The sequence below is a fragment of the Macaca thibetana genome, chromosome 8 (assembly GCF_024542745.1).
Source record: "Macaca thibetana thibetana isolate TM-01 chromosome 8, ASM2454274v1, whole genome shotgun sequence".
Taxonomy (NCBI): Eukaryota; Metazoa; Chordata; class Mammalia; order Primates; family Cercopithecidae; genus Macaca; species Macaca thibetana.
In genome coordinates, this window is record NC_065585.1 from 34531277 (window position 1) to 34545341 (window position 14065).

General features: G+C 34.9%; 1 long non-coding RNA gene across 1 annotated transcript in view; it reads left to right on the top strand.

Moving 5' to 3' along the window:
- Nucleotides 1-283: 283 nt before the first annotated feature.
- The window catches only part of LOC126961647 (uncharacterized), a 76549-nt gene continuing 62767 nt past the window's right edge, over nucleotides 284-14065 (top strand). The window contains exon 1 of the long non-coding RNA XR_007728378.1: nucleotides 284-338. This is a non-coding gene — a long non-coding RNA (uncharacterized LOC126961647). The remainder of the gene's footprint in view (nucleotides 339-14065) is intronic.

Sequence of the window (14065 nt, forward strand, 5' to 3'; positions counted from 1 at the left end):
CACTTTTGATATCCTACATTTACTTTCCATCATTGTCAGGTGAAAAACAAACTATAATAAATACATATTTCATGTTAAGAATATGCAATTTGACTTATAATTATTAAATGTACTCATTCTATCAGAATAGCTTGATTATGCCCTAAAAACAAACTCAACAATTTCAGTGGCTTAAAACAAACACATTTGTTTTTTCCTCAAGCAATGTCCACTGCAAGTCTAAGCAACTTTCCATGGGCAGCTGGGGGTTGTGTTTCCACATCAACAGTACTTCTGCTTTTATCACAGGAGAAGGAGAGCAGACTGGAGAACTGGATGCCAACTAAATGCTTCCAAATGTAAGTGATACACATTTCTGATTATATCATTACCCACTGGAGGTCAAATGCTTATGTTTAACTTCAAGAAGGTGAGGAAATACAAATATCTTGGGTTCTTTTAAACACAAGAAAACAGGATATTGGTGACTTGTAGATATGCCTGACTAAACATATGTTATGATGTTTCTTTTATTTCTGTCTTTTTATTATGATGGAGATTTATAATAATTCTCTAAATGTCTCAGCAAATTTATTTTGTCTAAATTAATGGCAATATAGTTCAAACATAGGATCTATGTTTGTTTCTTGAATCTATTGTTAACTTTCTTGATAGAACAAAATACACAAGTCAGATATATCTGCACCCCTGTGTTCATGGCAGCACTATTCACAATATCCATGTTATGAATTCAACCTAAATGTTCATCAAGAAATGAATGGAAAAAAAAAACTCATATATATACACAATGGAATACTATTCAGCCTTAAAAAGAAATTCTGTCATTTGAAAAAATATTGATAAGTGAAATAAGACAAACACTGTATGTTTTGGCTTGCCTGTGGCATCTAAAGCTCATGAAAGCAGAGAGTAGAAAGGTGGTTACCAGAGGTTAGGAAGATAGGGATAATGGGAAGATGATAGCTGAAGGGTGAAAATTCTTAGGAGAAATGTTTGATATTTTTTTTCTTTTCTTTTGAGATCAATCCCACACCTTGGTGAATATACCTAATAATTGAGTGTTGAACATTTACATTTCACTGAGAATAAATTTCAAAAATTTGTATCACAAAATTATTAAACATTTGAGGTGAGGCATACGTCATTTATCTTGATTTAACGATTTCACAGTGTATAAAACAATTATAATACTGTTTTTAAATCTATAATTTGTCAATAAAAGTCATACTAACCAAGAAGATACATTTCAAAAATAGTTTAAAATGTGTGAGTTAACTTATTTGAATTCCACATATTCATGTTCTTCAGAAAACTAATCATAATGCATTTTTTTTTTTTTTTTTTTTTTTTTTTTTTTTTGAGACGGAGTCTCGCTCTGCCGCCCAGGCTGGAGTGCAGTGGCCGGATCTCAGCTCACTGCAAGCTCCGCCTCCCGGGTTCACGCCATTCTCCTGCCTCAGCCTCCCGAGTAGCTGGGACTACAGGCGCCCGCCACCTCGCCCGGCTAGTTTTTTGTATTTTTTAGTAGAGACGGGGTTTCACTGTGTTAGCCAGGATGGTCTCCATCTCCTGACCTCGTGATCCGCCCGTCTCGGCCTCCCAAAGTGCTGGGATTACAGGCTTGAGCCACCGCGCCCGGCCATGCATTCTTAATTTACCAAAAACTAAATACATATTTTGTGATTTGATGATATGATTTTCAATCTAGCAACAAAAACAATTTACATTCCACAGTGAGTGTAAATCCACAGTGAATGTAAATTCACTGTGGAATGTAAGAATTTGGAAACATTTATTTTTTTCTTTTAAGAGCTTTCTGCTCTCAATCTTTCTCAGCTATTATTAGTTTTTTATTGTCAAATTTGTTTAAAAAGTGACAGAAGCACTTTGGGAGGCCCAGGCGGATAGATCACAAGGTCAGGAGATCGAGACCATCCTGGCTAACACGGTGAAACCTGTCTCTACTAAAAATACAAAAAGTTAGCCAGGCAGTGTCGCGGGCACTTGTAGTCTCAGCTGCCGGTGAGGCTGAGGCAGGAGAAACACTTGAACCTGGGAGGCAGAGGCTGTAGTGAGCCAAGATGGCGCCACTGCACTCCAGCCTGGGCAACAGGGAGAGACTCCGCCTCAAAAAAACAAAAACAAAAACAAAAAAAACAAAACAAAACAAAACAAAAAAAAACACACACACAGAAGTGACAGAGGCATGAGGTAAGAAGGAGCTATGGAATGCAATTATGCTTCTAGTTTTCCTCAGTGTTTCTGAATGGGCTGATTTAAAAAAAAAAAAACAGCAACAACAAAAAGACATTTTCTTTGTTACAATAAGCACTAAGAAATGGTAAATTGTATTTTTTCACAGAAGTGCTTTAGTGTACATGTCGTTGGAATAAATCTGTGCAGATTAACTGAAACTTAAGAAGGATTTAAAATGTCCCTTTGTTGTCTAGCACAGTACCCGTGGGTGCTCCATAAGTGGTAGCTGATGATGATGGCACAGAGAGATTGAACATGGGTATTTAATAGCCTTTCATAGTGAAAGTGGATATGACTTTTAAAAATACTCATGTTAGCTACACTGAAAGTGTATGTATCCTCTTTATATTGTGAATAGCAAAGCTAGAAATCAGACTGTGTCTACATAAGACTAATCATCCAGATATGAAGTGAAAGATGCCATCTTTTCTCCTGCCGTTTAAAGGAATCAGATATTCTAAATGCATTTAGGGGAAACTATACCATGCTGAGATAATTATCCATGTGTTTGCAACTCCTGTGTCTTACAGCTAGCAGATTTTTAGTTGTTTGTTTTAGGATTCCATGCAATAAAGTAACAAAACTGCTATTAGTTCATGAGTGTTGGGTTTCACTTTTTTAGAATAAAGTTGACATTAAAAAAAAACAAGATCAAAGAAGATAAAAATGCACATAAGTGATGATGAATACTGTTCAATATATAGTTTTTGTTTCATTTCTGCATAAAATTCTTTACAGCTCTGGATATTGTAGAACTACCAAGGTTTACATGTTTATATGAAAGGAAAAATGGATTGTGTTTAGATGAGCAAAACATTGTAAAATGATCTGTGCAGGTGAGATTGGTTTTGGAAGCTGGTAGAAGAGACAATATACATTTCGCTGAGTGGTATATTAGCAGTCATTTTTTTCTTGACACATACTTAATTATAAAACTTATAATAAATGGAATACCTGAAAAAGAAGGGAAATATTCTTCTGATCATTAACTTTAATCATAATATTTGACATAAGAAATCACTAAAATTTTTAGTCACTGAATATAAGAATGGTAAATTTTGCTAAATCTGGTTCACAACCTGTAATATTAAATTAATAGCACTAAATAATCATATCTAATATATAAATTTACAATGTTTACTTCAAAATCTCGTGCGCTCAATGTTGGGCATTTGAAAGGTATTATTGTGAGGTTCTTTAATAGTTCACGTGATCGATAATTATAAATTAAATTATGTTTTCCAGTCTCAATAGAGCGATTTTCCAAATGCTGGAGCAGGGTTGAGATGCTTTGTACAAAAATTCTGGCATCTTTCTGATCTGCCTCTGAAAAGAAGATAGTTGACCCTCTCTCTTTGTTTGTAGCTCACTGTTTTCACTAATGTTCACTTTCAGCTTTTATGAAGAGCTGACTAAGAACATGTATTGAAACATGTCCATGTTGTAAAATGTCTCAGGTAGCTGTGTACCGCTCTGGGTGAACATTTGTTAGAGAAGCTGCTCTTTAAAAATTGTCAACTTGGAGTCAGCAAGTTTGTTTTCAGAAGAATCTTTGACAGGCAGCTTTCAGAACCTTCTAAATTGGACAAATAAATAAATAAGTGAAATAAAAATAAAAATTGAACTTTAGTGTCTAGACAGAAGTTACCACATCAGAAATACATTGGATTGCAGAGCTCAGAAGAGTTAAGAAAAATTTCAGAGTGAACAAGTATCTTCCTGAGAGGAAAGGGATTTACATGTTGAACATTTTAAACAGATTAAGAAACATACCAAAGGCCACCCAGGGAAAATTCACAGTGATTAAAACCTAATATTTACATGGCATTTCTATGTATAAGGCACTGTTCTAAATTCTTTCATAATGAACTAGTTTAATACTCCCATTGACACTATGAGGACTCTTAATATCCTAATTTTAGAGCTGAAGAAACTAAGCCAAACTAAACTAATCTCTCTAAGATTATGTAACTTCCACCAAATCACACAGCTATCAAGATAAAGACTCATCAGCATCAGCGGTTTTGCCCCCAGGGTTTTAGCTCTTAACCATTATATCACAGTTGAAATCTGAACTGATAACCTGGTCTCCACTTTAGGATCTAGATGGCTGTGGATATTATCCGGATATCTGTTTCTAGAATACTAGCATGTGAGTGCAGCTGGAAGTAATTCACTCTCTCCAACTCCCACAGCCCCACCTACTCATCCTGAAAGAGTGTACTTTAGAATAAATTTTATGTCATATTAAGTGTACAGTTGAAACATGAAAGACCCATCTGGGAGATATATCAGACAGAGAATATAAGTAGCCTTGGGAGATAATATTTTAACAAGGATAGTATCTATGGCTGTAAAAACAATAACAACAAAAAGAGTGTTAGTGGCTGGAAAATATATTATGGTTTTCTTCTATCAGAGATTTAGGAGCAGGACTTTGAAGTGAGTAAGCATCAGTATTCATAGACCATTTGGGGAAAAGAGAACTTCCGAAAAGAGATGAGTACTTATTTTAATTTAAAAATAATTCCATAAATCCAACTTTCTGTGGAATCAACACATTTTGATAAATATTTCAACAATTTAGTAATTATGTCATCTATTCCTTTTTGGAAAATAGATGAAACTGTTTTTTTCCCCTAATGTGTTTGAGTTTTCTTTTTCTTTTCTTTTTTTAATTAATAATGGATTCAGGGGGTACATGTGCAGGTTTGTCACATGGGTGTATTGCATAATGCTGGTATCTGAGTTTCTAGTGAATCCATAAGCCAAATAGTGGACATAGAATACAATAGGTAGTTTTTTCAACCCTTGCCTTCCTTCTTCTCTTCCCCATTTAGGGGTACCCAGTATCTATTGTTTCCATCTTTATGCTCATGTATACCCATTTTTTAACTCACAAGTGAGAACCTGCAGTATTTGACTTAGTGTTTCTGCATTAATTTGCTTAAAATTATGTTTTCCAGCTGCACCCATGTTGCTGTGAAGGATATGTGAAGGATATTCCATTATTTTATGGCCGTGTAGCATTCCATAACATGGCTGTGGCACATGGTGTGTATGTACCACATTTTAAAAATTGTTGACACACTCTCAGGGTTTGAATGGATACAAGAACCTTACAGGTTCCATTTGAATTTTAGAATAGTTTTTGTTCTCATTATCCGAAAAGATGAGATTGCTAATTTGATAGGTATTGGATTGAATCTGTAGATTGCTTTGGGAAGTATGGTCATTTAACAATATTGATTCTTCTGATTCATGATCATAGAATATTTTTTCATTTGTTTGTGTCATCTATGATTTCTTTCAGCAGTGTTTTGTACATATTCTTGTAGAGATCCTTCACCTCCTTAGTTGAATGCATTCCTAGGTATTTTATTTTTTGTGTGGATAGTGTCAGTGTTATTGAATTCTTCATTTGGTTATCAGCTTGAATATTGTAGATGTATATAAATGTTACTGACTTTGTATATTGATATTGCATCCTGAAGTTTTATTGGATTCATTTATCAGATGTAGGTGTCTCTTAATTCTTAGGAGTTTTTCGGTAGAGGATTATGTCATCAGAGGACAGAGGTAGTTTTACTTCCTCTTTTCTAATTTGAAAGTCTTTTATTTCTTTTTTTTTTTTTTTGCCTATTTGCTCTGGCAAGGATTTCTAGTACTATGTTGCATGGGAGTGGTGAGAGTCAACATCTTTGTCTTGTTCCAGTTCTTAAGGGAAATGCTTTCAACTTTTGCCTCTTCAGTATGACGGCTGTATATGTGTCATAAATTGCTTATTATTTTGAGTTCCTTTGATGCCTAGTTTGGTGAGTTTTTTTGTTTTTTTTAATCATGAAGGGATGTTAGATTTTATCAAATGCTTCTTTGTTTCTATTGAAATGATCACATGGTTTTTGTTTTGAATTCTATTCATGTGGTAAATCACATTTATTGATTTGCATATTTTGAAGCATCATTACATTCCAGAAACACTCGCATAAATGAGATGAAAAGATAAATTATCTTTTTCTTTTTTCTTTTTTTCTTTTCAGACTGGTTCTTGCTCTCTCACCCAGTCTAGAGTGCAGTGGCACAATCACAACTCAGTTTGGTCACAACCTCCTGGGCCCAACTGATACTCCCACTTTAGCCTTCTGAGTAGCTGAGACTAAAGGAATGTGCCACCATGATTGGCTATATATATGTAGCCAGAGTTGATTTGTTGTATTTTGTTGAGGATTTTTGCATCTGTGCTCATCAGAGATACTGGCCTGTAGTTTCCTTTTTTTGCTGTGTTCTTACCAGAGTTTGGTATCGGGTTAATACTTGTTTCATAGAATGAGTTAAACAGGAATCCCTCCTTTTAAATTTTTTGGAACAGTTTTAGTAAGATTGGCACCAAGTCTGTTTTTTTTTTTTTTTAAACACCTGTTAGAATTCAACTTATTTTTTGTTACTGTTCCAGTTTCATAATTCATGATTCATAATTGGGCTGTTGAGGATTTCAACTTTTTTTCTACTTCAGTCTTGGAAAGCTGTGTGTTTTCAGTAATTTATCAATTTATTCTAGATTTTCTAGTGTGCACAAATAGAGATGTTCATAATAGCCTCTGAGGATATTTTTTATCAATTGTAATGTTACCGTTGTCATTTTTGATCTGCTTTTTGAATATTCTTTCTTTTATTCTCTGTTAATTTAGCTTGTGATCTATTTATTTTGTTTATCCTAGAAAAGAACCAACTTTTTGTTTCACTGATCCTTTGCATGGTTTTGGGGGATCTATTTCATTTAGTTCTGCTCTCATATTTGTTATTTATTTTCTTTTGTTAGCTTTGAGTTTGGCTTGTTCTTGATTTTCTAATTTCTTTAAGTGAAACATTAGATTGTGAAATCTTGCCATTATTTTGATGTAGGCATTTAGTACTATAAGCTTTCCTCTTACTGTATCCCATGGGATGTGGTATGTTGTATCTGTTGTATCTCTATTTTCATTTGTTTTAAAAACTACTTGATTCCTACCTCAGTTTAATTATTTACCCAAAAGTCACACAAGAGCAAATTGTTTAGTTTCTATATACTTGTGTAGTTTGGAGAGTTCCTCTTGGCATTGATTTCTAGTTTCATTCCACTGTGGTCTGAGAATATATGCTTGATATGGATTTGATTTTTAAAAATTTATTGAGACTTGCTTTATGACCAAGCATGTACTCAATTTTAGAGAATATTCCCTGTGCAGATTAAGAAAAAAATGTATATTCTGTGGTTGTTGGGTGAAGTATGCTGTAGATGTCTATCAGCTTCATTTGATAAAGAGTCCAATTTAAGTTTAGAGTTTCTTTGTTAGTTTGGTGCCTCAATTATTTGTCTTAGTGCTGTCAGTGGGGTTTTGAAGTCCTCCACTATTATTGTATGTCTGTCTATCTATTTTCTGAGGGCCAGTAGTATTTGTTTTATACATATGGGTGATTCAACTTTGCGTGCATATGTATTTAGGATAGCCAAACCTTTGTGTTAAATTGAATCCTTTGCCACTATATAATGTTCTTCTTTGTCTTTTTTTTTTTTTTTACTATTTTTTATTTAAATTCTGTCTTATTTCATACAAGAATAGCAACATATGCTGTTTCTTGTATTCTATTTACGTGATAGGTCATTCGCCATACCTTTACTTTTAGCCTATGAATTTCATTACATATGAATCTCTTGAAGACAACCAAATGTTGAGTCTTGTTTTTTGCCAATTTGCCACGCTTTGTCTAAGTAGATCATTTAGGTCAGTTAGGTGATTTATGTTCACAGCTAATATTGATATGTGAAGTTTTGTCCTTGTTATAATGATGTTAGCTAGTGGATTTGTGTAATTGCTTTACAGTGTCTGTGAGCTTTGTACTTACATGTGCTTTTATGGTAACAAGTATCTTTTTTTCCATTTCTGGTAGCAAGTATTTTATTATGATAGCAAGTATCCTTCTTTCATGTTTAGAATTCCTTTGAGTATTTGTTGTAGTTTCAGCCTGGTGGTGACTAATTCCCTTAGTGTTTGCATGTTCATACTAACCTTGGATATACTGATGACTTTAACTCTTCAGTGTGGTCATCTTGTATATTATATTGCAGGTGTTCTGTGTACTTCCTGTATCTGGATGTTGATCTCTCTATCAGGATTAGAAACATTTAACTAAATTATTACCTCAAACATATTTTCCAACTTGTTTGCTTTATCTTCTTTTCTCCCAGGAATGGCAATACAACATAAGTTTTATTGCTTTATATAATCCCATATTTCTCGAAGATTTTGTTTAGTTTTTAGAATTATTTTTTCTTTATGACTGGGTTAATGTAAAAGATAAATCTACAGTCCTGAAATAAATTCTGCTTTATCTAGTCTATTGTTAAAGCATCCAATTGTATTTTGAAATGCCTTTAGTGAATTTTTCAATTCCTGAAATATGATTTATTGTTTCTTTTTTAAATATAGCTATCTCAGCTTTCATTTCCTAAATTCGTTTTCTTTTTTTGTGTGTGTGTATTGGATTTCCACTTGCTCATGGATCTTGTTGAGTTTCCTTGCTATTGATTTTTTGAATTCCTTGTCACTTCAAATTTTTTGGTTTGGTTAGGATCTACTGCTAGAAAGATGATGAGATCCTTTGGAGGTGTCAAGACACTCTAACTTTTAGCACCAACACAGTTCTTGTGCTGATTCATTGTCTTCTGAGCAGGCTGTCACTTCTTATTTTTGAACTTACTATCATTTGAATAGGACATTTACTTTTTTAAAATTCTTGCTTCCTTTGGGGGTATGACTGTGGTGTACGTTGCATACGATCATTTAGCTTTATTTCTGGGTGCTTTCAGTGGGTTGAGATCTGTATGGGTTTCTTGGTTGTTGATAGCTTCTGTGCAATGGCTTTCTCAGAGACTGCTTGTTGTAATGATGGTTTGGATGTATGAGCCAATATTATCACCTGTAGGGCTGAGGGTGGGGAGGTCTCAGGAAGCTTATCTTTTAGACTAGCACTAAGTCTTTCTGATAGCAAGTTTTTATTTGGTGGTATAGTTCAGACTGCCACACTGTAGGTGGCCCTTAGAGTAAAATCCAGTTCCAGCTCAGGTAGGCTGATGTTGAATGGAGGCTCTCACTCTGATAGGGGTGCAGGAATGTGGGGATACAGGAATAAGAGGAATGAGGGAGACTGTGTTAGGATGAACTTAGGTCTTGCAGGAAGGGGCTTGATGGAGTAATAGCTATTCACTGTGAACTGGCAGGAATGCAATCCACTTCCCTATTGTGCCCCTGTTGCAGGGCTTACAACCAAAGTTCATAGAGAATTCATCCTTTGGTTTCCAATCACAGTGTGCTTATGGGCTGAAGACATAACTCTCTGAGGGCCAGCACCAAAATGTTCTTGGGGCAAAGCCTCTTCCCCAGTCCAAGGCAGCCAACCTTTTGACATGTCTGTCCTCCATTGCTGGGACACTGTTGCTCTGTGTAGGGAAGAGAAGTTGGACCCTGCCCTCCATGTAAGTTCAAGTGGCAAAGGCTCACTTTCAGTGGAAGTGGAGGTGTCACAAAAAATAAAAAGATAAAATAAATAAATAAATAACATAAAAAATGCTTTCTCTTCACTCAGAGAACATGCTGGCCTTTAGCAGGAAGAAGCACTGCTGTGTCCATAGCAATGTATGGGGTGTGTGAGATGACACCCTCTCTATGTCTATGCCAGGGTATCACTGTTGTTCTCTTCAGAGATTGCCACCATATCTGTGTTTTCTTCATCCCAGTGGGGCTCTGATGGGCTGCAGAACTATACTTCCTCCCTTATGGGTAGCTCACACCCTGGGGAACAACCAGTCCCTTGTACTTGCCATGTCAGAGTGGGTTTGGGGTACGTTTCTGAGGGATCTGATGGTATGGTGACTAAAGGGCAGAGAAATCCCAGGCAGAACAGTGTCTCGCAATAGGTGCTCAACCGGGTTGGTGTCTGCCATCCCAGTTCGGGTCTCAGAGGAGTGCAGGCATGCCTCCACTTGCTGGCCACCCAGATCTCTGTCCCTGAGAACTTCTCAAATCACATACCACCAGTGTTTCCCTGGTTCACAAGAGCAGAGAGACTCCACAACTTTTTGACAGTAAGAAGATCGTCAAAGTGGAGAGGGGAAGCAAAGAAGCACTTCCACCTACCCTTTCTGTGGGGCTCCAAGTCCTCAGGAGTAGGTCTCTGCCAGGGTCCCGCTGTTTCCAGTTGAGTTTTCTATGGTAAATTCATTTTAGAGTGGGATTTGTACTCTGCCTTATTTTTATTTTTAATTATGTTCTGTATTATACAACATTTTTATTCAAGTCGGGTTATTATTTAGCATGGTGACTAATTTGAAAATTGTTCTATATTTTCTTAGTGGCAACAAATGTTCTTTGTATTTCTACAGTTGGAGTCAGACATGTGGACAGTGGTGTTGAAATCTCAATATCTAACTGTTTATTCAATGAAAGCAAAGAATGGAGCTTGGCTGGGACAGGATTACTTCTTTCTTCCTTTTCTGTTGAATAGTTCCAAGAGTAAGTTAACAGAATTTTTGTCTAAGTAATTCCCATGGCTCATACCACTTTGTTCGTCTCAAGCTTTAGGCTAGAAATGAGGTCAGGTTTGTAATCTCTTAATTCTGATCCAAGAAAAACTTCAAGGCTACGATTGGGATAAGACTGCAAAAGCATTTTTTCTCTCTCTCTTTTTCATTAGAAGACTCAGAGTAAAGGGTATAATATTAGGTCTGCCTCTGGATGCAACAGGGCATTATAGAAATTTCCATTTGAATTATATTTGCTTAATTCTTTCTCCGTATTAGCTTTTTTTTTTTTTTGTCAATGAGAAATTAAAAGATGACTCTCCTCTTTTATTCACTCTGCATCTTCCTTGGACTCAGGATTTTTTAATTCCTTTTAATTTCTACACATACATTCAAACTAGCTTATTAACTTTCTCAAATCATAGCTGAGAGCAAGAGGCAAGTTGAAAAGGCGCAGGCACCCTGCGAAGCAGAACTAAAGTCAGGAAGCATTAGAAGGACATAGTAAAATTGATATGCTTTAATTAATGAAAATCTGCGACACTGAGAATATATTATGCTTAATGGCTTACTGTTTAACAAGCAAACATTGTGACTAATACATTTTATTAACAGATAACTTTTTTCATCCAAAATACTAAGTGTACCCTCAATAGTACAACTGAGTTTTGGACATTTCTTAAGGCAGAACACATGTTGCTAGCTAAATATGGACTAAAGGAACTGTAGCTCTATACCCTGTCTAGTGTTAGTCTGTTATTTGTGCACATATCTTGCTCTGCTTTAACTTGGTTGTGTGGACCTAAAAGTGAGGATGATATACTGTAATTTTCATGCCTTTTGGACATGGTTTTAAAAATGCTGGACATTAAGTGTTTGAAAGTCATGTTGCCTGTGCCACTTTATAGTATGATATATTCTACTATATATATCTTACTATGATTACAGTGAAAGGAGATTGTTCAAATAAAATTACTCATGGTTAAGGCTGAAATGGATGATTTAAATACTTGTTCTAATTCACTTTAGGCAAGTGTTTTATTTTGATACCTTTTAAAAGAAAAAACGAAACATATTTACAATGTGCAGATAGAATGGAGCAAATTTATAATGTGAGTGTTTGGAAGCCTTTACGAATCAGATATCTATAACAGTAATATTTATGTCAATATGAAATAAGTGTTGATTTATTAATACAATCATTGTTTATCAAGTGCCTGCTATGTACCTGTCATTGTGCAAAAATGGGAATAAAAAGTGAGAACTGATATAGAACCTGCCTTTATTGGGGTTGAAATATAGCAAATTAGGTTGGGCGAAAAGAAGCAATTTAAAAGGAATGATATTGGCGCTGCTCATGAAGGTAAAAAGCACTGATGCATAAGATGACACCACCTAGGGCAAGCTACTTGAAGAAGGAAGTAATGAGAAGAGACTGAACAATGACATGATACTGCCAAGTGTGTCTGATACCTACATCTCATTCATACAAGGAAGCTTAGATCTACACAATCCTCCTCACCCATCTATACTGAACACTATTTTACCAATTTAAAATAATCCTATCACCTGTTATGCTAATATTCAAATTCTTCTTGGAGATTTTAAAAGAAATGAAAAGTAAGTGCTAAGTTGTCAAGTGTGAAAGATTGACTTTCTGATTAAAATTCTTTAAATACTAATTGTTCTATTATCATAGATAAGTACTAATTCGTACACACCTAAATCACACAGTTCATATTTAATTACTTCAAATTATCACACAGAAAATATTTTGATAACTATTTTAAACTCTTCAACCACCCAGAACTGATATGACCCCTGAAAATCAATGCCCATTTGTTTTCATTTGTTTCCTACTGCAATGGTGAGTTCCCAGCACGCTGAGCCTGGCAATTTTTCAGGGACAATCTAAGAAATTATCTGGATTAGTTATCATCAGCACATAGAAAACATTCACAGTTATGTTATCCAGACCACATTCTACAAACCCACACAAGTTAGAGCAAATTTTCTTACATAGATTCTATATCTTCTAGCTATATCTTCTTCAACAGAATTGAAGCTAAAATGTAAGAACACAGAAAATTTGGGAATAAAAGGTGGAAAACATATATTAACAACATGAACAAAAGGAAAGCTAACATTTTTACAAATTACACTGAATGAACATTAAGCATTTTTAAAAGTCCTAGAGATATTCTTTGGAATAACTAGAAGTTATGAGAAACTCTTTTGTTTTATAATAACTAGATCCTAAAACTACAGATTTTTTAAATGCATTTGCTCGTTTCAAAATATGTAGAAGCTATCTCCATGAATCCTTGCAACACCAGTGAAAAAACAAAGAAAGAGGCACACAAATAAGTGAGAACTCAGCCTGAAGCTGAAGGTAGATGAAAACTAGGGTACCCAAAAAGTTGTCCAGGAGACAGAAAGCACAGGGAGTCAGGAGGCCAATTATGAGGGTCTTTTTCATTGGAAGAGAAACAAAGAAGGAAAGACAAATCTGACAACATTTAGTTTGATCTAACATTTAGATGTACATATCCACAATGATGGTGACATGCATAACAGTTTTACTGCTTTAAAAAATTCACTACACTTCACCAATTCAACTCTCTTCCCATCCTGTCGAACTCCTGAAAACCAACGACTTTCTTATCATCATTATGGGTTTGCCTTTTCCAAAATGTGATAAGATTAGAATCACATGTGTAGCTTTTACAGACAAGCTTCTTTCACTTAGCAAAGTGCATGTAAGTTTCCTTTATGTCTTGCTGTGGCTCAATACATTCTTTCTTTTAATAATTTAATAATATTCCATTTTATGGATATGCCACAGTTTATCGAATCACCTATTGAAGGAATGTGATCAATGGATACAAAACAATCTTGATCAAAATCTCAGGAAACTATTTATAGATACTGAAAAACTGATTATAAAGTTAATATGGAAGGGGGAAAAACCTAGAAAAACAAACACAATGCTGAATAAAAACAACATCTGAGGACTTACATTAATAACTAGTATAAAACCACAGCAATCAAAACAGGATAGTATTGGCAAAAGAATAAATTTATAGATTGATGGAACTGAATACAGAGTCAAATAATACAATTGGGCTTTCCCACACAAAAATAGAACCTAGACAGAGACTTTGCGACATTAAAAAACACTTAAAATGAATCTAAGACTTACATATAAAATACAAAACTATAAATTTCTAGAATAAAACAAACATAGCAGAA